The sequence below is a fragment of the Pinus tabuliformis genome, chromosome 5_1 (assembly GCF_031772625.1).
Source record: "Pinus tabuliformis cultivar Carrire ecotype Pingquan chromosome 5_1, CPIR1, whole genome shotgun sequence".
In the NCBI taxonomy this organism is placed as follows: Eukaryota; Viridiplantae; Streptophyta; class Pinopsida; order Pinales; family Pinaceae; genus Pinus; species Pinus tabuliformis.
The window spans coordinates 506,611,756-506,637,416 of record NC_142305.1 but is presented as its reverse complement, the minus strand read 5'-3'; positions in this window follow the sequence as shown (position 1 = coordinate 506,637,416).

Genomic DNA, 25,661 nt, shown 5'->3' with positions numbered 1-25,661 from the left:
ATAAGTCCATATACAATAAAATAATATAAAATGTTTAATCAAAGTTTTGAAATGATTCATTGAAGTTTATCATAAAATTGAGGTTGGGAAAGGAAAACTTTAATTAAAGAGTGGTTGAAATAAAAGGGTTTATGTGAATAAAGCCATATACAATAAAATAATATAAAATGTTTAATCAGAGTTTTGAAATGATTTATTAAAGTTTAGCATAAAATTGAATTTGGGAAAGGAAAACTCCAACAAAAGTGTGGTTGAAAGAAAAGGGTTTATGTGAATAAAGCCATATACAATAAAATAATATAAAACGTTTAATCAAGAAGCAATATGGTTAATAAAAAGGAGTTGTGGAATAAATCATATAAAATAAATTAATATAAAAAATAATATAAAATGTTTAATCAAGAAGCAATATGGTTAATAAAAAGGAGTTGTGGAATAAATCATATAAAATAAATTAATATAAAAAATTTGATCAAGATACAATAGGAAGTTGGTTTTATTTTATTAGCCGAAGGCTTTCTTATATCAATCCCCGGTTGGTGGAAGTACCGATTCTTTTATTTTATATAAAAAATTTGATCAAGATACAATAGGAAGTTGGTTTTGCTTTATTAGCCGAAGGCTTTCTTATATCAATCCCCGGTTGGTGGAAGTACCGAGGTTAATTTTTTTTAATTGTTCATAGATTTATTTTGAAAGGAATATTCCGACAGATGCTTCATTTTGAGTCTTAGATCTACGGCTCAGGCGTGAGGGAGCATGAAGCGATCGACTAAGGAAAATTGAATCCCCTGAAGAAATTTGAAGAGGAAAATTGGGGATGTGTTACGTGGCATCACGAATTGAATCACCACCAACTCTATAGAATTCGAGATATGAAGGTTCTTAATAGTGCAATTAGAGCAGGCAGACAGGTTCAAAGCATCAAGAAAAATGTGGGAGGAACTAACAAGAACTTTCACCCTCCTTTCAATACCCAGAAATTGGACGAGGACACGGAGACAGCTTCCCTACAGAAGGTACCTACAGAGGTTCATGACGTGATTCAGAAGGTGTGTCTTGATCAGGAGATGAGCCGGGTGGAGATAGGGAAGCTTATAAATGAGAGCGCAAGTGATTTAATTTAATTGAAAAATAGTTGAATCGAGGGTTTTTTTTAGTGTTCCGTGGACTAGTGTGGGAGCTGTTGACGCTGATGTCGAAACATCGACGCTCTCTGGAGTGAACGGAGGCTAGCTGAGAAGCATCCTATTTTCGTGTTTATTTTTTTATTTTTTTGAACAGAAAATGCTTCAGATTTTCAATGGTAACATATCCCTCCTTTCCCATTCGAAAAAATGTAGAATTCTACTTGATTTATCTTTTTATCATTTAATGATTTGGCCAGTGAAGAAATCTAAAGAGAAATTATATGAAACGACATTTTCTGGGTTTATGAGTTCTTTTGACTTAATATTAACAACGAAAGTGACTTTAACACTCTGAAGGTACATGAAATTGAAAACCCTAGAAAAGAGTATTTTAGTTGGAAGTTTTCTGGTTGTGAATGTTTTGACTCATCTGCAGTATTTGTTAAAGCGAAGATGTTGGGTCGTTTAGGCGAAATTTTATGTTAATGCAACGCAGATCGTGAAATCTCGAGTTCCAACAATATCTTGCCATGAAAAACTGTCGAACTTAAGTGTTTGCGGTTTAGGTTAAATTTTATGTCGCTGAAACGTAAATCATAATATCTATGAGCTAGGATGATTCTACGACGGTTCTAGGACGGGTTGTTTGCAAATAAAAGTATTTGTTTTGGATATTTTTCATTCAACAATGTTGGCCTTGAGAAAAGGTTAGAAGACTAGGTGATTCTCTTATTTTTGTCACAAATTTACCTTGAGGTCCGAAGAACGCTCTAATATTGTCAAGGGTCTTACTGATCGTTAACAAACTCCTGCTTTTCCGTTCTAAGCTGAACTTTTGAGTTGCTTGAACTACTCTGAATCATTGCATAAGGGAGCTCTCACTTTTTTTGCCTTTTTTTTTTATTATTTTATTTTAAAGTTACGCAGAGTTTATTTGTATTCGAGTGAGAACATTGTTTCTATGTTTGGTGTTTCTCTATTTTTGATTATGGAACTATCAACTTTTATGGTTTTATGTTCATCGTATTTAGGCATAAGATTTAGTCTTGTCTGAGAATCCATATTCAGTGTTTAATGTAAACCCTCTAGAGCAGTAACTAGACTTTCGAGAAAAATCTAGAAGTTATGTTATTAATGTTTTCGACATAGAAGTACTTTGATGAGATTTTATTTTCCTTTCAGGAAGAATTGACTGCATTTTCAAGTAGGTATAGTGATTTCGTTTTTTAACTCAACGATATGGAGCCTGCAGAGGAGGAAGTACACTAGGCGTCTGCCTCCATATGAGTTCAGACAGTGATAGAGGGGTCGCAGCCAGAAGATAATCAAGGAGTGGCATTTAGAACCAGAAGAGCCAAAGATTCAGTGGATGGTTCAAGTATAAAGAGCTCTAGGTACTGGTGTTCTTGTTGTGAGCGAAATAGTCCCAAATAGAAGAAGAAGGAACCAGCCAACAAGGCATCGAAATATCTAGGGGAGGCTCAAGCCATTCCCATTCCCAGTGTAGATTAAAGAAGAGATGGAGAAAATAAAAATAATAAAAATATTTATTATATTTTTAAGGTGGTGGTAGACATTAACCGAAAATATCTATTTAATATAGATAAATATACGCAACATTAATTAAAAATTAATGAAAATTGTTTCTTTTATTTAATTAATTTAATTGAAAACTAATAAACAAACAAACTATTATATAAACTAATAAACCAACAATAAAGCATTGCATGTGTAGATAAATGATAACAGTAAAACATTATAAAAATGATTTATACTTGAATCGTTTATAATTTAAAACTATTGGTATAAGTGATGATAATCATTCAGTAATTATTCACCTCCTTTAAAATGTTTATAATTTATACCAATCCAAAAATAGAATACCAATTATAATTATGATTATAGCAATCTGAAATATTAATTATATTTATACCAATCCGAAAATGGAATATTAAAATATTGGATTAATCAAATTATACACCACATTAATGCAAAAGTCATGAGTCATAAGGTGATGAGTGAAGTAGTATTATCTCTATGATAATTCATTGAGTCATATATTTTCGAGCACAATTACACAAAAGGGTTTATGAGTGAGAACGCAACCAATTTTCAGAATGAGGATGGGACGCAAAAATATTTGTTATAAAGTCAAAATCATATATTCGTATCTATCGCATTGTGACTAGGATTGTCTCAATTTAAAAATAAATCATGGTAAACCACGTTTATTTTAGTTTTTATAATATTTATCTTAGCGTTTATATACCCTCCGTTTATAATATTAATGCCTTGTGCTTAATAGTGTTTGCTTGGGTTCATAATCCCTTTCGGTTTTAGTATTAATCCCTTGCATTTATTATTCCCTTGGGTTTATAATATCAATCATGGTCAACCATTGTCAATCATAACCAATCGTGGTCAACCATGGTCAAGGAATGATGAATGTCACATTGTGACAATGATTGTCTCAATATGAAAATTATCCATGGTCAACGATGGTCCAACGTGGCATGGTGACAAAGATTGTTTCGATATGAAAATCAATCATGTTCAAACATGGTCAAGCATGGTCTAATGTTGCATTATGACAAGGATTTTCTCAATATGGAAATCAAGCATGGTCAACCATGGTCAACCACATTTATTTTAGGGTTTATAATATTTATCCTAAGGTTTAATATCAATCATAGTCAACCATAGTCAACCATGTTTTATAAATTAAATCCTAGTCAAACATGGTAAACAATATTTTATTAAATCAGTCGTTGGACCATGGTTAATCATTGCCAACCATGGTCCAACGTCGCATTGTGTCAAATATTGTCTCAATATGAAAATCAATTATTGCCTCAACCATGGTCCAACATCATATTATGACAAAGATTGGCTCGATATGAAAAGCATTGTCAACCATGCTTAACCATGGTCAATTATGGTCAACCTTTGTCAAACATGGTCAACCTTTATAAAATCAAACATGGTCATCCATGGTCAATCATGGTCCACCATGGTCAAATGTTGAATTGTCACAAAGATTTTGTTGATATGAAAATCAACTATGGATAAGCATAGTCAACCGCGATCTAATGTTCATGGTGATAAGGATTGTCTCAACCATGGTAAACTATGGTCAACCATGTTTATTCCAGTTTTTATAATATTTTTTTAGGGTCTATATACCTGGGGTTTATAATATTAGAGTGTTCGGTTTAATATTAATCCCTTGGGTTCATAATACATTGGGGTTTTAGTATTAATCCCTTGTGTTTATTATTCCCTTGGTTTTACAATATTAATCCCTTGCGGTTAGTATTCCCTTGGGTTTACAATATCAACCATCGTCAATCATGGTCCATCATCACATTGTAACAAAGATTTTATCGATATGAAAATAAACCATGGTCAACCATGGTCCAACGTTGCATTATGAAAATTAAACATGATAAATATTTAATAAAGCATATTTACTAATGTGGTTGTGTTAATGTGGTTCAACCATAACAATCATGACAAATATTGTCTCAATATGAAAATGAATTATTGTCTCAACCATGGTCAAATGTCGCACTATGACAAAGATAGTCTCAATATGATAATAATGGTTAGCCATAGTCAACCTTTTTCAACCATGTTAAACCATGTTTTATTAAATCAAACATGGTCATCCATTGTCAATCATGGTCAACCATGGTCGAACATCAGGCTTTGATAAATATTATCTTGAATTGAAAATCAACCATGGTTAAGCATGGTAAAGCATGGTCCAACATCGCATTGTGACAAGGATTCTCTCATTATAAAAATCAACCATGGTGACACATGTTTATTTTAGTGTTTATAATATTTATCTTAGGGTTTATATACCTTGGGTTTATAACATTAGACCATTGTATTTAATATTAATCCTTGAGGTTCATATTAATCCCTACGTTTAATATTAATCCTTTCTTTGTAATATTAATCCCTTGTGGTTATTATTCCCTTGGGTTTATGATATCAACCATCGTCAACCATGTTCCAACGTCACATTGTGACAAAGATTGTATTGATATGAATATCAATCATGTTCAACCATGGTCCAACGTTGCATTATGAAAATCAATCATGATAAAGATTTTCTCAATCACCTTTACTAATGTGGTTGTGTTAATATTGTTCAACCATAACAATCATGAAAAATATTGTCTCAGTATGAAAATCAAATTGTATCAACCATGGTCCAACGTCGCAATATGAAAAAAATTGTCTTAATATGATAATTATGGTCAATCATTGTCAACCCTTGTCAAGTATGTTTTATAAAATCAAACATGGTCACAGATGGTCTATCATGGTCAACCATGGTTAAATGTTGCATTGTGATAAATATTGTCTTGAAATAAAAATCAACCATGGTTAAGCATGGTCAACCATGGTCCAATGTCACATTGTGACAAGGATTGTCTCCATATGAAAATCAATAATGGTCTGCCATGGTCAACTAAGTATATTTTAGTGTTTATAGTATTTCTCTTAGGGTTTATATACCTTTAATTTACAATATTAGTCCCTTGGGTTGAATATTATTCCCTCAGGTTTATTATTCCATTGGGTTTATAATATCAATCCCTTAGTTTTATAATATGAACTATGGTCAACAATAGTCAATCGTGGCCAACCATGGTTGAATGTCGCACTGTGACAAGATTATCTCAATATGAAAATCGACAATGGTTGAACATCACGTTGTGACAAAGATTGTCTCAATATGAAACTATGATCAAGGATGGTCCAACATTTTATTGTAATAAGGCTTATCTCAATATGGAGATTGACCATGGTCAACCATGTTTTATAAAATCAATCATGGTTAACCATATGTTATAAAATCAATAATGGTCAACCATGGACCAATGTCACATTGTCACATATATTGTCTCAATACAAAACTCAATCATTGTCTCAACCATGCTCCAACATCACATTATGACAAATATTGTCTCATTATGATAATCATGGTCAACCATGGTCATCCATGATCAATCATGCTCAACCTTGGTCAGCCATGTTTTATAAAGTCGAACGTGGTCATCGATGGTCAACCATGGTAGAACACCATATTGTGATAAAGATTGTCTTGATATGAAAATCAACCATGGTCAAGCATGGTCCAATGTCGAATTATGACAAGGATTGTCTCAATATGAAAATCAACCATGGTCAACCATGTTTACTTTAGTGTTTCTTTAAATTTATCTTAGGGTTTATATACCTTGGGTTTATAATATTAGTCCCTTGGGTTTAATATTATTCCATTGTGTTCATAATCCCTTGGGGTTTTAGTATTAATCCCTTGGGTTTAAAATATCAATCCATAGGGTTTATTAGTCTCTTAGGTTTATAATATTAGTCATGGTCAACTGTGGTCAGTCATAAGCATGGGAAACCATGGTCAACAAAGGACAAATTTCACATTATGTCAATGATTGTCTAAATATGAAAATCAACCATTGTTTACGATGGTCCAATGTCACATTGCAACAAGGATTGTCTCAATATGAAAATCAACAATGGGCAACCATGTTTATTTTAGGGTTTATAATATTTGTTTTATGATTTATATACCTTGGGGTTATAATATCGACCATGTTTTATAGTCCATTGTATTTTCAGTATTAACACCTAGGGTTTATTATTCCCTTGGGTTTATAATATCAATCATGGTCAACCATATTTTATAAAATCAATCATGGCCATGCATGGTTAAGCATTGGCCATCATGATTAAGCATGGTCAACCATGATCCAAAGTCACATTGTGACAAAGATTGTCTCAATACGAAAATCAATCATCGTCTCAACCATGGTCCAATGTTTCATTATGACAAAGATTGTCTCAATATGAAAATCATGGTCAACCATGCTCAACCATGGTTAACCATGGTCAACTTTGGTCAACCATATTTTATAAAATCAAACATGGTCATCAATGGTCACTTATGGTCGCCGATGGTCGAAACTTGCATTGTCACAAAGATTGTGTTGATATGAAAATCAACCATGGTGAACCATGGTCCAATGTCGCATGGTCAGCCGTGGTCGAATGTCCAACCATCATGCAAGGATTGTCTCGACCATGGTCAACCATATTTATTTTAATGTTTATAATGGTAGATACAAATGAAGCCTTAGGTTTAATATTATTCACTTGCGTTCATAATCTCTTTGGGCTTTGGTATTAATCCCTTGGGTTTATAATATCAATCGTGATCAACCATTGTCAATCACTGATTAGATTAATTTATTATTTTAACTAAGAGTTAGTTTACTAATCTAAAGATTAATTAATGAAATAAATTAGTTAATTATTTAATTAAATGATTATTCAATGAATTATTAAATTAATATTATTAATATAACTAAATAATAAATATTTCTAATATAGTTAAATATTAATATTACTAATAGCAATATTATTTAATTATTGAAGGATTATAATTATTAAATAATAATAATTATTATAAATTATTATTATTACATAATAATTATTATAAATATTTATTATTTATTATAATGATAATAATAATAATTTTATTGTAATAATTTATTTATTTTTGTGTTTTTTTATTGTTATATATTTATCAGTAGTAGATACAAATAAAGTCTCCGGCTATATCAATCACATTAATATTTTTAATATGATTATGTTAATACATTATATATGTCAATTAATATATCAATTCAAATTATTAAGATGTGTTGAATAATATTATATAAAATATAATATTAATTTGTAAAATTATCATGTAAAATGACATTAACATCAAGTCATCTATTAACCATCGAAAATGATATCATACAATCAATGGTGATGATAATATGTAAAATGATATCAGTTGTTATGAGGACGTGTAAAATGATCTTTGAACATTTTTTTGAAATTTTTGAAAACGAAATATTTATGGTAATGTAATAATTTTTTTATTTTTTATTTTTAAGGTTAGGTTAATTTATATGTTACAGGAAAATTTTATATTTTCCACAATGAAACATTATTATTATTTTGTACAAATTTTTTTTTATAATGTTTATTATTTATAATTAATTATTATTTTCAACTTATTTTTACAAATTTGTAATTTAAAACTAAATTAAAATTACATTTTACACGAATCAACCAATTCACACATTATAAATATATAAATTTGACAATATGTAATAAAATAACGTAATATAAAATATCTCATTAAAAAATTATATAAAAAAATAATATAAAACATTTAATCAAGACACAATAGAAACTTAATTTTCCTTTATAAATTGTATATGTCAGTGCATATATCAATCATCAAATTGTGTAGGTCAGTTCATATATTATTCATCATCACGATGTGTCAAATGATATCATGTAAAATATCATGATGATTTGTAAATTTATCTATGTTGAATAAATTTTTAAGAAAAAATTGAAAATGGAATATTTGTAATAGTGTGATAGTATTTTTTTAGTTGCGTTTAGTTTTGAATTAATTTATATATTAAATAGAAAATTTATATTTTCAAAAATGAGATATTTTTTTTTGACAGAAACGGTTAGTTTGATATATTGAATTTTCACAGAAATGCCTTAATTCAGGTTACAAAGAGATAGGTAGATCTCAAATTTCTCCTCGGCCAGGAACCAATTGGCTTCCCCACTAGTGAGTCTGCTAATTTTGCAAACTATATTACAAGTGATCTTCTCTATCTTTCATAATTTGCAGATACAAACAAACTGCTCCAATAAAAGACAGTAAAACATTTTAATCAGATAGTTAAGGGATGGGATCCCAGCCTTCGTCTCCATCTCTTAGAAGAACTCCGAGAGGGAGGAGAACCACTTTATTGGCTTCAGCATCAGCTTCTTTGTTGTTGTCTCTCTTAACATGAAGAAATTCCAGACTCTAAAAGGAATTTATTAGGGATCTAATTCTGCTCAACAATCTTGATAACCTTAAATCTAAAGGAGAAGAATTCTCCACAATGGCCTTTATAATAGACTGGGAATCCCCAAAAACAATTGCCTCTTTGATACCCAGAAAAATGAGCTGCTTGAGTCCCTGGAGAAGAGCCAAAGCTTAAGCTTGAATGCTTGTATTGAAGCCCACTCCCTAGGCGTATCTAAATACAGTTCCGCCCTCTGCACTTTTGACTACTCCACCTGGTCCGAAAATACCAGGATTGCCTTTTGCTGCACCGTAAAAAAAGAGAGCATTTCTTGCCTTCTTGATGCAAAACTCAAACAATTCTGCAGCCTTAAGGCGAATTTGCCAGTGTTTTAGAGGAGAGGGATGCCTAGCTATATCAGTGAAGTGGAGATCAAGAGAAGAACCCCATTCAGCGTCTTGTTCACTAAGATCTGCCCCGTCTAGCTGATCTCCCAAACAGTCCTTTAAATGGCTTTTAATTTTTACCTAGGTAATCTTGGGATCGCTCTTCTTGTCTCTGAATATCCTTTGACTTCTTTCCAGCCATATATGCTAGCAGATTAATTTTGGAAGGGCGAGCTAGGCTTCTTTGATATGAGCATTTTGAGGTGTGCCTCCCGGGTACATTAGCTTCCAGTTTGAAAACAGATCAGAGCAGCGATTGGGGGGGTGAAGTCAATGCTCCATGGGCTTAAGGCCTCTTTCCAAAGTTCAACAGTAAAATTATAGAGGAGCATCAGATGGGAGGCATTTTCTTCATTTTCCCCACATAGCGAGCAACATGAGGGCCCCATATAGCCTCTTTTCCAAAGCCTATTGTCAGTCAAAATTCTATGATGACAAAGAAGCTAGCAGAAAGAGTCGATTTTAGGGATCGTTGTGTGAGATCGGATCCCCTGCCAGGGATTCAGATCAGGAGGAACATGAGGATGCAGGGAAATCTACCTATAACCCTGCGAGACTGAGTAGCGCCCAGGGGTCAGACCCCATCCCCGAGTGTCTAATTTTCTACTATTCATTGGAGCTTTGCCTTTCAAGAGGGATAGAAAGATAGGGTAATATTTGGAAAGTTTCTTAGGCACCTCGAGCATTACCCAACTCTGCCAATCGCCATTCTCCCAATGTGATATGACCCAGAGAGTTTTAAAACTAGCTTTGTCCATCTAGTCTTTCAACAGAACCAGGGAGTGATCATCAGCTAGGGGATCACAACCCATGATCCGATCATCCCAGATTTTAATACGCTTGCCATTTCCAGGGATCCAATGTGCATGGAGATTAATTAAGGAGGAAGGTTTTGCGCATAGTTTGTGGATCATCATTCTGAAGACTGTGTTGGGATTGTCCAGACAGCATGTTCTCTGCCCACAGAGATATTTTTTCCACAATGCTAGTTGAGCCAAACCCGGATTTGGGGCAATTATCCTCCATAACAGTTTTACGCCCAATGCGATATTTTGCTTACTAATGTTCTTGAAGTTCAGGCCACCTTCCATTATGGGCAAGGAGATTATGTCCCAGCTTAATAGAGGAATTTTCTTCTCATTTGCTTTGCCCCCTTTCCAAAAGAAATTCCTTATATAATCCTCTGTTTTCCTCATGATGCCAATAAGAGCCATCATAACTGTAGACTGGTAAATGGGAAGGCTATTCAAGACAACTTTTATAAGCACTGTCTTGCTAGCCAGATTGAGCCAATTGAAGCCCCAGGAGTGGATTTTGGACTTAAATTTTTCCAACAGAGGCAGCCAGTCTCTACTGAGAGCCCTTTTTTGGAAAACAGGAAGCCCCAAATACTCTAAACATGACCATGAAGAGGAGGTTGCGAAGCTGGAACAGCTGGAGATAGCTTGAAGCGATCTGGCAGTAGAGTTCCAGTAGTAGATGTGACATTTTCCTTTATTGAGGCTGCTTCCAGAGTCTTCACAATAGGCATCCACCACATATTTAAACTTTTTGGCCGTGGGCAAGGAGGCTTCACCCAACAAGAGGGAGTCATCCACAAATAGCGCATGGTTTATGTTTTTGACACCTCTTGCGATGTTCAATCCCATTATTCTTGAACAGAAGCTTGGAGGACAAAGAGCAAGGGGGAGAGAGGACACCCTTGCCTCATCCCTCAAGAGGCTTTGAAGAAATCAGTAGCCCTCCCATTCACCAAAGGGGCAATCCAGGGCTCACTAATACAAGCCTTGATCTAGTTGATAAATTTGAGGCCAAAACAAAATTTGTGTAGGACATCCAACATAAATCTATGTCTCACCCTGTCAAAAGTGCTTTCAAGATCTAACTTGATAACCATTCCTTTCTCTTTCCGGATCAAGCTTGATTGAATCGCCTCTTGGACCAGAATAAAATTGTCCACAATCTGTCTTCCCTGAATAAAACCTCCTTGATTCTCGGGAATAATGTCTGGTAGGATGATTTTCAGTCTGTTTGCAATCACTTTTGTTATTAGCTTGTAGCCTATATTGCAAAGGGAGATAGGATGAAATATGGCGATGGAATTGGCGCCTTTTTCCTTAGGAATGAGGGCCATGAAAGCTAAATTGGTGCTTCCCCCAATTTTCTGACAAGCTTGAGATTTCCAGACCATTCTGCATAAATCTTTTTCCACAATCTGCCAACAATTCTGCAAGAATCTGGCAGTAAATCCATCTGGGCCCGGGGCCTTATCTGGCTCCATTGCAAAGAGGGCAGTTTTTATTTCATTATTAGTGACTTCTGCTTCCAAAAACTAATTCTTTCTGGCAGTAATCAGTGAGGGCACCTCATTCACTAAAGTTGATGTGTGCCTCAGACCCTCTTTCTTGCTGTACAAATTTTTGAAGTGAAGGAAAGCAACGTTTTTTATACTTCGTATATCTATGTGGTTGATATTCTCTTCCTTGATTTCTGAGATGGAATTGAAACTTTTCTGGGCTTGGGCTTGCTTGTGAAAGAAGTATGAGTTCCTATCTCCAGCCTTGAGCCAAAGCCTACGAGATTAATTCTCCAATACTCTTCCTCGGCCAAGCTTGCCTTGAGAAATTTTTGTTGAATTTCAGCCTCGTCTAGAGTTTCTTTTGTGATCTCTTCATTTTCCGATTTCAGATGATGAATCTCGAGACATTCTTGGATATTTTTCCTTTCTACTACTGGGTTAGGAAGGGATTTTACCCAGGTTTTCATTGCAGCTTTCACTCTCCTGAGTTTTTCCTCCCAAAAAAGAAGGCAGAGCCGTTGACTGGTTTCTTCCAAGTATCCTTTACTAATTTCATAAAGGATTGTTCCTTAACCCAAAGCGGACTGAATTTAAAAGGATAGGACCTTGATCCATATGGGCCAGAAGATCAAGTTCGATGGGTCTGTGATCGGAGACACTATAAGGGAGAATATGCATTCTAGACTCTAAACCAAGAAGAAGAAAAGTACTTTGAACAAGAAATCTATCTAACCTTGCAGTGATGTGTCTCAGACCGAGTCTTTTATTGGACCAAGTGTACATGCCCGACGAAGGTTTAATGTCGACATGTCCCAATCGTCAAGTAGGTCCTCAACCTATTCTCGAATTGGATCCCTTACAATGCTTCCTCCATGCTTTTCAGCCAAATATAAGGTGAGATTTAGGTCCCCTGCAATGATGATGTTCACTAAATCTTCAGAATCTGCCAAACTTCTAATGGAATCCCAACAGATCTTTTTCTCTCCTGCGCTGACTGGAGGATACATGTTGAAGAGACAAAGGGTCTCATCTGAATCAATGTGTTGCAGCTTAGAGAGTAGCCAATGGGTGTTGGCGATCTCTTTGATCTTTGAGAATTTTTTTGCGTTCCAAAGGGTGCCCAGGCCTCCTGAGGTACCACTAGCTGAAAGAGCTTACCCTTCACTTATCTTCCACAATTTTTTGCGGATATGGAGGAAGGCCTTATCCTCCATTTTAGTCTCCTAGATGAGGAGTATATCAGGAGATTCGGATCTTATCAGACTTTTGATGGCTTCTTCTTTTATTCTGCTCCCCATACCCCTATAATTCTAGGAGACAATCTTCATCACTTGATTTTTGAATGGAAAGCTCCTTTAGAGCTTTGGGACTGATTTCTGGTTATCTTCGGAGTTTTTTCCAAGAGTTTCTCGAGGGTTGGTTGGCTTCCTTGGAGTTTGTCTTTATAAGTCTCATGTTCTCTTTTTTCACGGGCAGATTTTCGGCCTCTCAATGATCTTCTAGCTAAGGTTTGTGAATCCCCTATTTCACCTTCTTCTTCTGAGTCCTTCGAACCTTGCACTTCCTCAGCCTCTTCTGTGGGTATCTCTTTCGGTCTGTCTACATTACTTTCGACTTGCTTTGGTCCCGAGGGGGGCTCTTTGTGGGGCGATCCTTCTTTCTGCATCTCTATTTCTTAGGTGTCTTCTATTGCTGAGCTTAACCATGTATATTTGTTTCCTTGTTCTTCCATGAGAGGTGTTTGAATCCCAGAGCCTGCCTGGGGGACTTTGCCATTTATATTACCAGTTCTAGGGGCTTTGTGAGCAGTTTTGGTCCTTTTGACCTGAGTCCATCCTTCCTCCTTGCCTTTCTCCACTTCACTATTCTTTGGACATCCTCTAGCAAAATGGCCATAGACATGGCATTTCCTGCACTTGAACGGAAGCTGCTCATAGTCCAACTTTTGAACATGCGTCCAACTTCCAACCCTAATCTTTATTGCCTTAGGCAAACCGACCTCAAGATCAACTTCAACACATATTCTAGCATAGTCGTATTAGTCTTTACTGTTTTCTCGATCAATGAATTTGCCCAAGGTGTTTCTGATGTGCTTAAGAGACTCCCAATTCCAACAATGCACTGGCAGGTTGGGCAACCTAACCCACATAGGGACGGCTGTGGGGACGTCAACTGCTGGGTCAAAATCGGGCGTCCACTTATTGAGATACAGCCCCTGGGGGCCCATGAAATAGGGACCGTTGCGGAATATCAGATCCTTATCATCCTTTTCAGAGAATTCAAATAGAAAGAATCCCTTCCTTGGAAAATACGAAGTGACTTTGCTTTTAATCAGTGGTGCCCAATTCCTTTCTACCCAACTCTCCATGGTTTTGGGGGAGGGATAGAGTCCAGTGAACTGTCCAACCAAAGCACGCTCTGCCAAAGAAAGGGCGACCTGTATCAGACCCTCAGGAGGGAGCTCAATCTCAGGGATGTCATCCAAACGCTTCACAAACTTCGCAGCCTTGGTTGCTTTCTTCTTTGGGAGAGAATCCAACAGTTTAAGAAAAGCCTCAGCATCAGAGAGGGGAGGCGGCGGTGGCTCCATTGAAGCGACGCCTTAGCTCGATCGAAGCGAGCGCACACAACTCCTAGTGTACATAATCCTTCAAGCCAACCTAGAAAAGGTACCTCTGTAAAGCTAGATCAGAGGACCGAAGTGTTGCGCAGAAAGGGAGCACCACGCAGGATGGGAGCGTCGTGCAGAATGGGGGCACCGCGCAGGATCAATGCCACGCAGGAAACCCTCCGAAGAGGCCACAGGGCCGAGGCAATGACCTCAATCATAGAGGATCAGTTGCAGAGCAGCGACAAGCTCTAGCCAAGCAAATTTTCTTTCGCCTTCTTACATCTTCAAAAATAAGATAGTTATTAATATGTGAAATTTTTATTTTTTTATAACTTTTGTTTTTTATAAATAATTTTTTCTTTCAATTTTATTTTATAAAATTTAAATTTAAAAATATAAAATAAAATATCTCATCACGAAAATTAAAATTTTATAAAAATAATCTTACTCAACCTACTAATTTATATATTATAAATATATAAATTTAAAATTATATTATAAAATAAAATAAAATAATATAAAATATCTCATTAAAAAAATCTTATACAATAAAACGATATAAAACATTTAATAAGATATAGTAGCAACTTGATTGTCAAGAGAGACTAGCAAGTTCATTTTCCTTTATACAATATATATGTCAATTCATATTTCAATCATCATGATGATGTGTCAAATAAAACCAACCAATTTACCTATTATAAATATATAATTTCAGCAATATACAATAAAATAAAATAATATAACCTGTATATATAGAATAATTATATCTGTATATATAGAATAATTATATCCCTTCAATGTCATCCTATTTTCTGGGCCTATATCTCTCTAAAGAGGCCCTCATCTTGGCTCTTGAAAAAGGATTTTGATCATAATGGGACTCACAAAGTTATAATGATTTGTAAAATTATCATCCTTATGTGTAAAATAACGTCAACATAAATCATATAAATCATGGTAAGATGATATCATACAAAATATCATAATAATGTGGAAATCATATCAGTTAGGATGATGTGTAAAATGACCTTTGAAATTTTTAGGAAATTTTTGAAAACAAAATATTTGTGATAGTGTAATAGTATTTTTTTTTGTTGCGTTCAGGTTTGGGTTAATGTTTTGAAAACAAAATAGTTGTAGAAGTGTAATAGTATTTTTTTGTTGGGTTTAGGTTTGGGTTAATTTAATAAGTTTAATAATTATTTTTTATTTTTATTTTTTTTATATAATTAATTTTAGTTTTCGATTTATTTATAAAATTTTAATTTAAAATTAAAAATTAAAACTCACACCAACCAGCAAATTTACATGTTATAAATATATAAATTTAATAATATAATATAAAATAAAATAATATAAAATATATCATTAAAAAAAACATAAATTAATATAATATAGAACATTTAATTAAGAGATAATAAAAATTTTATTTTCTTTTATAAATCATTTATGTTAATTCTTGTATCAATTATGATGTGTCAAATTCTATTATCTGAAATATTAAGATGATTTATAAAATTATTGTCGAAGGTATCTTATTTCAACTGAAGCTTGATGAGGTGATGTTTACCTTTTTATTTTTAATTGAGAGCCGAGATTAATCATCAGGATAATATGCTCAACATATGCCTATTCATAATGATTATCAATGACTATAGTGTATTAAAGAGTTTGTTTAGCCGCATTGACTTTTAATAAATTAAAAGAATTAGATTTGTGCCCTGTGGCTCCCCCCACAATTTTCGTAGGGATTTGAGATTATTCCAATTCTAATGAGTTCCTGCATGATAATTTCCTCATTATTATATTCTAGTACAAGCACATTAAAAAAATTAATGTGGTTGATATAGCTTAAGGCTTTATCAATATAACAAAAAATGACTGCAACACAAAAAATGCCTTATCAATGTACATATTTACTTAATTAACCATGTATAAAAAGGTTATGGGTCAACTTTAGCTTGAGGAAAAAAAAGGAATTACACATATTATTGTAAAATATATAATTTTGCTAAATAAAAATTGCTTCCTTATTAGTTTCACCATCTAATTACAATATGAACTTATTAGAATTGGAATAATCTCAAATCCCTAGGAAATTTGTGGGCGAGGAGCTATGTGCCATGAATCTAATTTAATTTGAGAGAAAAGAAGGAATTAAACATCTTATTGTAAAATGAACATTTTTGCTAGATTACATTTTCTTATATATTGATTTCCCCATCTAATTATAACATGAACTTATTAGAATTGGAGTAATCTAAAATCCCTTCAAAATTGGTGGGTAGGGAGCCATGTGACACGAATCTAATTTTTGAAATGTCAATTCAACCTAGCAAACTCTTTAACACCATACATCAATTGATAAGCTTTAAGACTAAGCATATGCTGAAAACATTCCGTTGAGAATCAATCTATGCTTTCAATTAAATAAGTAAAATAAAATCAACAGATCCTCATCCACCTTATGTTGAAATAAGAAGCCTTTCAGAAATCACATTCATTTATATATACGCAAATTTTATTTACTATAATAGTCCATTACTTTTCATAAATTAAAGCATTAGATTCGTGCCACGTGGTTCCCCACCAACTAATTTCCTAGGGATTTGAGATTATTTCAATTCTATTAAGTTCCTCCATGGTAATTTCCCCATTATTATTTATAACATTCATTTACAATTACTTTTGTTCCTTAAGTTAAAGTTGACCTTAACCTTTTTATACATGGTTAGTAAATGTGTGCATTAGTAAGGCATTTTTCTTGTTGCAATAGTTTTCTTGGCTATATTTATGAAGCGTTAAGTTATATCAACCATATTAATATTTTTAATGTACTTGTACTAATTATGATGATGTGTCAAATGACATCAATATCAAATGATATATCAATCATAGTAAGATGATATCATAATAACCACATTAATATTTTTAATATGATTATAATAGTTATAATGATGTATAAAATAACATCAATATCAAATCATATATCAATCATTGTAAAATAAGATCATAAGAAATCGTTATGATTATATGTATAATAATATTAATTATGATAGTGTGTACAATGACTTTTTCATTTTTTAAGAAATATATATATATATATATAGATATATATATATAAATAATATTTAGGTAAATGAATATGCTAACTATAACAATTATAATTTTAAAATCAAATATAAATTAAATTTTACACAAACCAACCATTTCAATGTCATAAATATATACATTTAACAATATACAATAAAATAATATAAAACATTTAATCGGGACACCTCACCAAGTTGATTTTCCTTTATAAATTATTTATGTCAATGCACATATCCATCATCATCATGGTATGTCAAAAGATATCATGTAAAATATGATCTTGATTTGTAAAATTATCATGTTTATGTGTAAAATGATATCAGCTATGTTCATGTGTAAAATGATCTTTAAAATTATAAAGAATTTTTTGCGAGTGTAATAGTAATAATTTTTTTCTTTCCTGTTTAGGTTTGGGTTAATTTATACGTTAAATAGAAAAAATATATTTTCAAGAATGAAATATTGTTATTAACATCGTCAATTTCTTTTTCTTATAATTTTTAGTTTTCATAATTATTTTTATTTTCAATTTTATTTTATAAACTTTTAGTTTAAAATTATATATATATATATATATATATATATATATATATATATATATATATATATATATATATATATATATTCCAGCAAGGAATATATATTATTGTTCTTTGTAGTTGGTGCTTTGTGTTTAAAATTAAAAATTAGCCAATGACCTCGTTCGATTTCATAAGGCGACCATATCATGTTATATAACTGTCCAAAGGGGTCCACGTCATATTCCATAACCACGAATCCCACCATGGCTATGCCACATCAATGTACACGGGCCACTTTCCACTGATTACATTATAAAATCACTATTTTATGTGAAACATCCCCCTTGGAAATAAACATACATATAAAGATTCCAACACGATGAAAAACCATAGTTAAACAAGCCCACCATGCCAAGCAACCTCGAGATTAAAATCTCACACATTTCTTTTGTGTTTCCATTTCAAAATTACAGGTTCCAAGGAGCAAGACAAAACCCTTTTTCGTTGTCAGATGGGAAATTTCCCTTCTTGGGACATAAATCATGGACCTTCCCCATGATACACTTTTTAAAAATCTCGGGATGACGTCATTGCTTAAAATCATTGGTGTTGACACCTCATCCTCGAGGATTAAGAAAATATTGTAAATATGTAAACAGAAATAAGAAGATGAAACGACCTTGGAATGTGAAGCCAGAGGGTCTCCATCCTATGTATATATTAAATCTCTTTGTAATCTAAAATGACAATTCGTGGTGTTACAAAAGCTTGCCTACATGGTATGAGAGTGCAAGTATAATTTTAGCATTTCTCTGCTTTGTAACTCATGCCTACTACCATATTTTGTGCTCCCACTCATAGATTTCTCTGAAAACAAACAAAAGTCATTGCACATATCTATGTTGAATTTCATCTAGAAAAAATATGGATGGTTGAACTATTGGTTGGATTGAAAATTAAATTTCTAGATGCCGACGATGCCTACAAACATTCATGCCCAAATAATGGTCACACCCTAACAGAGGATTTAATTATTTTTTCATATCCAAGGAGGTGATAAGGGTTACAAAACCATAAGATAGAGCTTAGGTTTCAGCTAATGTAGTGTCTGTTTTTTGTATTTCTATTGAATCTTCCTGAATAAGTGAGTTGTATAAGTATCTACATCATATGTTGAAAGACACCCTATTCTCTACAATGAAGTGAGTATTTTCGTTGGCTCATATACACAATTTGTACACTAATCGAAACGAATACAAAACTTTTGGAGTTGTATTGAATTGAATTCTGGAATAGTAAATGAAGCAGTGAGTTTCTCCTTTTGCTGTGTGTGTTAAATATGTGTTCGAGCTCCTTTCTCATGTGCATTGAATGGTTTTTGCAATGAGAAATAAACTTTTATCCATATGAGTTGAATAGTATGCCTTTGTGTTGTATTGGTATGCATTTTGAAGGTCACTAAATTTGAGGCTCGTTCCATTGCCTATTACTTTATTCTTTGTGTGTTGAATGTTGTGTGGTTTGGTCTCCGCATGTTTCTTGATATGAATTTATATGTTATTGACTACATTGTATTCGATTCTACATTGACAACTCTCCAAGATTTTTATTTATAGAGTAGCGTTGCTTATAGAGATATGATTATTTATATAATAGAGCAGTTGATTTTGGTCAAGATCCTAAAACCACAATTACAACACCATATATATATATATATATATATATATATATATATATATCCAACATTATTTTTTGGCTTATTTTGATGAGAATTGTATAAACTTTGTATGATGGGTCTTTATTGTTTATAGTGACATATTAGATTTTTGTCACGAGTATTTTGACTATTTAGGGCCCAGCTCAGAATTTCATTTAATAATGCATTATGTCATCTCAATAGTTGGATTATTTATCACTGGAAAAGAGAACTACCATGAGTGGTCGAGAAAGATAAAGCATACCCTCATTTTCAATGTACTATGGAAAGGTGTTGGTGAAGGAGAAGATGGGAATCCACCTGAAAATCCCACCTCTGACAAATAGCTCACCATATGGGAGAACAAGAATAGCAAGGCATTTTCGTTGATTTATACATTAGTAAATGAAGAGGTGATTTGTCACATCACACTATCTACCAATTCGTTTAGTGCTTTAAAGAAGTTTAAATACTTATATGGTTCACACTCAGAGCTTGAGGTAGTCCATCTAATGATCAGACTCTTCAATATTCAATTGAATAATGATGATCCTCTTTCCCTAGACTTTCAAATCATAGTTATTCTGCAAGACATAGAAGCTACTAATTTTAAAATGGATTTTCAACTCATATAATTTTTCAAGGCACTACATACCACATATTCTCACTACCTTGAATCATTATAAGCTAGTGGAAAACTTAAAGAGATTACTTTTGAATCTATTGTGGAGAAGTTTGTAGAAAGAGAGAAATATTTTGGAAAGAGGAATAGAACTACTTAGTATTTTGAAGAAGATGTTTTCCTTGAACAAAAAGAAAAGAATCAAGCACAATATTCTTCTAGATGAAGAGGTGGCATAAGAGGACGTGGAAAGAAAAATAACAGAGGAAGGGTGGGAACATTACCAAGGAGGAATACTTGATATTCATTGTGTATGTTGTAATAGAAATGGGCATGATACTTCCACATGTAAGGTCTCTTGGGATAATATCAAGCAAGAGAGAAAGGAAGAGAAAGGAAAATCACCAGATCTAGAAAAAGGAGAAGCACATAAATCCTCTCAATATTGTGGCTCAATGCAATATTCAAGTAACTAAAGACTTTTTTAATACTTCATTTGCCTCATGAAAAGTTTCATGGTTGCTTGACACGAGTGCAACATTCCACATAACATTTCGAAAATATTTCTTTGAAGAATTCAATGACAATGTAGAAGGAGTAGTATTATTTGTATACAAGTCAAAACTCAAGCCTTCTAGACATGGCACCATCATGCTCAAACTACCTAGCCCACCTCAATTTCTTATGAAGGATGTTCTCTACCTTCCATAATTGTGAAGAAATTTGATGTCCTTGGTTCATATCCACTACCAAGGATACTCCATTTACTTGTTTGATTGCAAAGTTGAGGTGAGCAAAGAATGAGACAACTCACTTGTCATGACAAGGATAGAAGAAGAAATAGTCTTGAAGCTAAAACGAGCATGTAATCATGCACAAAAATATGCATATAGTGATAAGTATAAATAATGTACATTTATATCTAGTACCTTATGGCATGTTAAATTTGGCCATCTGAACTATGACAATCTTCTTCTATTGAAGAGAAATGATGTTACTTGTTTGCAACCATTCCTAGGAACTAAAACAATGTGATGGTTATATCTTAGGAAAATATGGAAAACGACCATTTCATGATTCCCTTTCCAAAGCACATCGAAAGATTGAAATGATTCATTCACACTTGGGTGGTCCTATGCCTGTTCCTTCTACAAATGGAAATAAATACATGATGACTTTTATTGATGACTACAACATAATGTGTATAGTATATTTGTTGAATAAAAAATTTGAATCTTTTGAAAGTTTAAAAAAAAATCCTACATGGATTGAAAAAAATAAACAATATTATATTGGATTTATTCATTCTAACAATGGAAAAGGATATACTTCAAATGAATTTGAAAACATTCTTTGCTAGCATGGGATTCAACATCAAACTCTAGTTCCTTATAATCCTCAAACGAATGGTGTAGCCAGAAAACTTAATAGGAAAATCTTAAATAGGGTTCGTTCAATGGTATTTTTCAAAAAGTTTAGGCCAATATTCTTGGATGTTGTAGTTCTATGAGCCATGTATATTAAAAGAAGATGTCCATCTTATGCTTTCAAAAACAAGACTCCTTGTGAAATGTGGTGTGGCCACATTCCTCCACTTAGGTATCTTAGGGTTTTCGGTACCACCTATTATACCTTAGTACCTAAGGAACAAAGAATAAACTTGGTGCAAGGAGTTGAAAGTGTATCTTCATGGGGTACATGGATACCTCCAAGTCATATCATCTCTGCGATGAAGTAAATAATAAGTTTATATTGTCTACTATTTTCATTTTTCTTGAATATTCCAAGACTAGCACTGCTGTTAAGTAGTAGCTTGATCACTTCGACAAATTCAGGAATGAAAAATATTTTCATGAATTTGATAATGAGATCCAACCCCATCTCAATCAATTGAATAGATTGGGGCATCCTGGAAAGGTCGTACAAAATGGATCACCAAGACACTTGAAAGTGTTCATCTTGATGAAGTTGAAAAGGCATGAACAAGAATTTATACTAGACATAATTGATGCGATGTAGATGATTTTGAATCAATTTTTGATGTGGATGTTTATTATGATTATGAATTGAATTTTTATACTGATTTTGAGCCAACTTTCTTTGATGAAGTGGTTTCTCATGATGAATGGAAAGAATAAATGCAGAAATAGTATGATGCTCTTATAATGAAAGGAACCTAGAAGGTAGTGGACCCTCCATTTTGAACCAAACTAATTGGATGCAAGTGGGTCTTCAAGAACATGTACAAATTAGATGGCTCACCATAAAATTATAAAACAAATCTTTTGGCAAAAGGAATTGCACATAAATAAGGGTTCGATTATTAGAATAATTTTTTCCCCACAACAAAATCGGATACCATATAGACTTGCTTTTACTTGGAAGATCATAATGAATGGAAATTCCACCAAATGGATGTAAAAACCACCTTCTTGAATGGATATCTGAAAGAAAATGTTTTATGTCTAAACTAGAAGGATATGTTGTGAACTCAAAAAACCACAAAATATGTAAGCTTATAAAATCCTTTTATGGCCTCAAACAAGTATCATGAGCCTTGTATGAGAAATTGTTGGAGCATCTTCTAAACCTAAATTTCAAATAATATGATATTGATGATTAAAATTTATTTAACAATAAAGTTGGAAAAATTACTCTCTATCTTGTGGTGTATGTAGATGACATGTTGATGATAGGGAATAATGAAAATTATATTGCATCCATTAAGAAATAATGAAGGGAAATTTTTGAGATGAAATATTTCAGATATGTTCACTACTATCTGGGTATTAAAGTACCCCAATATTAGAATTTTGTATTCCTCTCTCAAAATAAGTTCTTTGGAGATTTGTTCACCAGATTTGGCATGTTTGAACTCAATCATTTGTCCACTCCAATGGAACAAAATTTAAAGCTCACGTCAAAATAAGGAAATGAATTTCAGGATGCAACTAAGAATAGATAGCTTATCGAAAGTTTTATCTACCTCACTACTGCTATACCAAACATTTGATTTCCTATTGGAATCCTTTTTAGGTTTAGCAAAAAACCTTATGAGGCTTAATGGCATGCTGCAAAAAGATTTCTAACTTACTTGAAGGGAACTCAATATTTTGGAATCAAATATACACAGGTTGATGAATTTATATTGATTGGATAATTTGATTCAAACTTTGACGAAGATAAAGAATATGGATTATCTACCTTAGGTTATGTTATGAGTCTTGGATCAAGAGATGTCGCTTGGAGGTCACATAAAAAATCAATTCCAGCATATTCCATAATAGAGGTAGAATATGTGGTAGTTGTAGATGCAACCAAGGAGATTATGTGCCTTGGGAAAATTCTTGAAGATTTGTAGGAGAAACAAGTGCACTCCAGTCATCCTTAAAATTAATGATACTTCTACAATAAAATTGGCGAAGAATCCAAAGTTCCATGATCAAACCAAGAATATAAATACAAAGTATCATTTGATTCAACATCATTTAGAGGCCAAGACTATTCACTTACACCATTCTTCCACAAATGAGAAGATTGCATACATCTTCACCAAAGCACTTAGAAGAGAAAAATTTCAAATAATCGCAATGATGCTTGGACATACAAACACCCCTTTAGATTAAAGGGGGAAATGTTGACACCTAATCATCTTGGATTGGATCAATATTATAAATATGTAAATACAAAATAAGAAGATAAAAATACATTGGAATGGGAATCCCAAGGGTATCTCTCTCAAATGTATATATTAAAGCTCTTACTACTAGAAGAGCACAATTCATGGGGTTACCAAACCTACCATGAAAAATGGGGTGACATCACATTAACGTTACCCACCCCAACCATTTTTCCCCGGAACTTTTACACCATTCCATTTAAGAAACTTTTAGGGTGACATCAGCTTAGGGTCATGCCTCCACATCATGCTCACATCACACCTTCGATATGGACTCCTCGAAAGATGCAATGTGCCACTCATTTTGATTGAATTGTCCCTGTCAAATGGTGAATTACAAGTTCCATGTGTCACAACATTACAAAGCCACATCACCCCATTGTCGACATCATCTCTGACTGGCCTGAGATCCCACCAAAATCTCTACCCTATGTAAAATTATTTTTTTCCAATTATAGGGAAATTTGCTTCTTTTCATAGTTTATTGGCATGAGGTATAAATTATTTGGTTGTCTTCAGCTTATAAACTCCACTTTTGTCCTAGCCTTGTCTCGCAAACCGTTTTCTCCTATGACTCTGCCTTACAACCTCTGGGTTATGTCACCACTTGAAACCTTTGGGGTGACATCATGTTGATTTTCCCGCCTCAGTCCTTTTTTCATTATGGTACAACGGGTCTCCATTTCAAAATGTTGGCCTCAGAGATGTAAGACAAAGATTTTGATCTTAATTTATGAAGGAACAAAATGGAATAGAAATTTAGGAAAAAAACATAGATACACAACAAAACTGAACTTTGGTTAATAAATAGAAAATGTTGAAAACTATTTACATGTAGAAGTAAAGAAAACTAGCTTGGCAATTGTGGCTTATATTTAGGAAGAGATGTGATGGTTGCATGCCTTCTGAATTGTGGTATAATGAGGCTTTGAGGATTTCTTTATCATGAATAAATAATGAGAAACCCTGAACATAAAAAAAAAAACTAACCCTAGGAGATGAAGCACCAAAAACTTATATGCCTCGATGGGGTTAATTATAAATTCAACTTCTGTGGGGTTTAACTTTCGCATACAATCTTTGTTTGATTCACACGATAACCCATTAGAAAGGTGTATCCCGTGACAACAAATTTCAACTAGAAACATTATTATTTCTCTCATGTTTTCCCATTTCCCAAAAAAAATCTATTTATGGCCTCAAAACAACTTTAGAAGTTTAGGTCCCAAAAACTACCAAAAATAGAAAGTTACTAAAATAGGAAACTATGCTAAAAGGTAGGAAACATTTTTGAGGGTAAAAAATGGCATAGGGTAGTGGACACCAATATCCACCTTCATCAAGTTTTGACTCTCATTCATACGGCTCCTCTTCCCTCTAGCTTTGGCTTTGCCATGAGTTGCCACACTTAGAAGGTTTCCTCTCGGGGCTCCCTTTCATATAATAATATACATCTTTACAGGGAAAATCTTAAGGATCAATATTTTTGATAAAGTTTAGAAGCCCTGTCGAATCTCACAAGTCCATAACATGCAATCTCTAAAATGTTTGGTGATATTTTTGAAAAAAATATTCAAGATTCTAATACTTTTATATAGTCTATATATAATTTTTTGGTGATTTTTAAAGTAAAATAATTTTATACTATAAAATT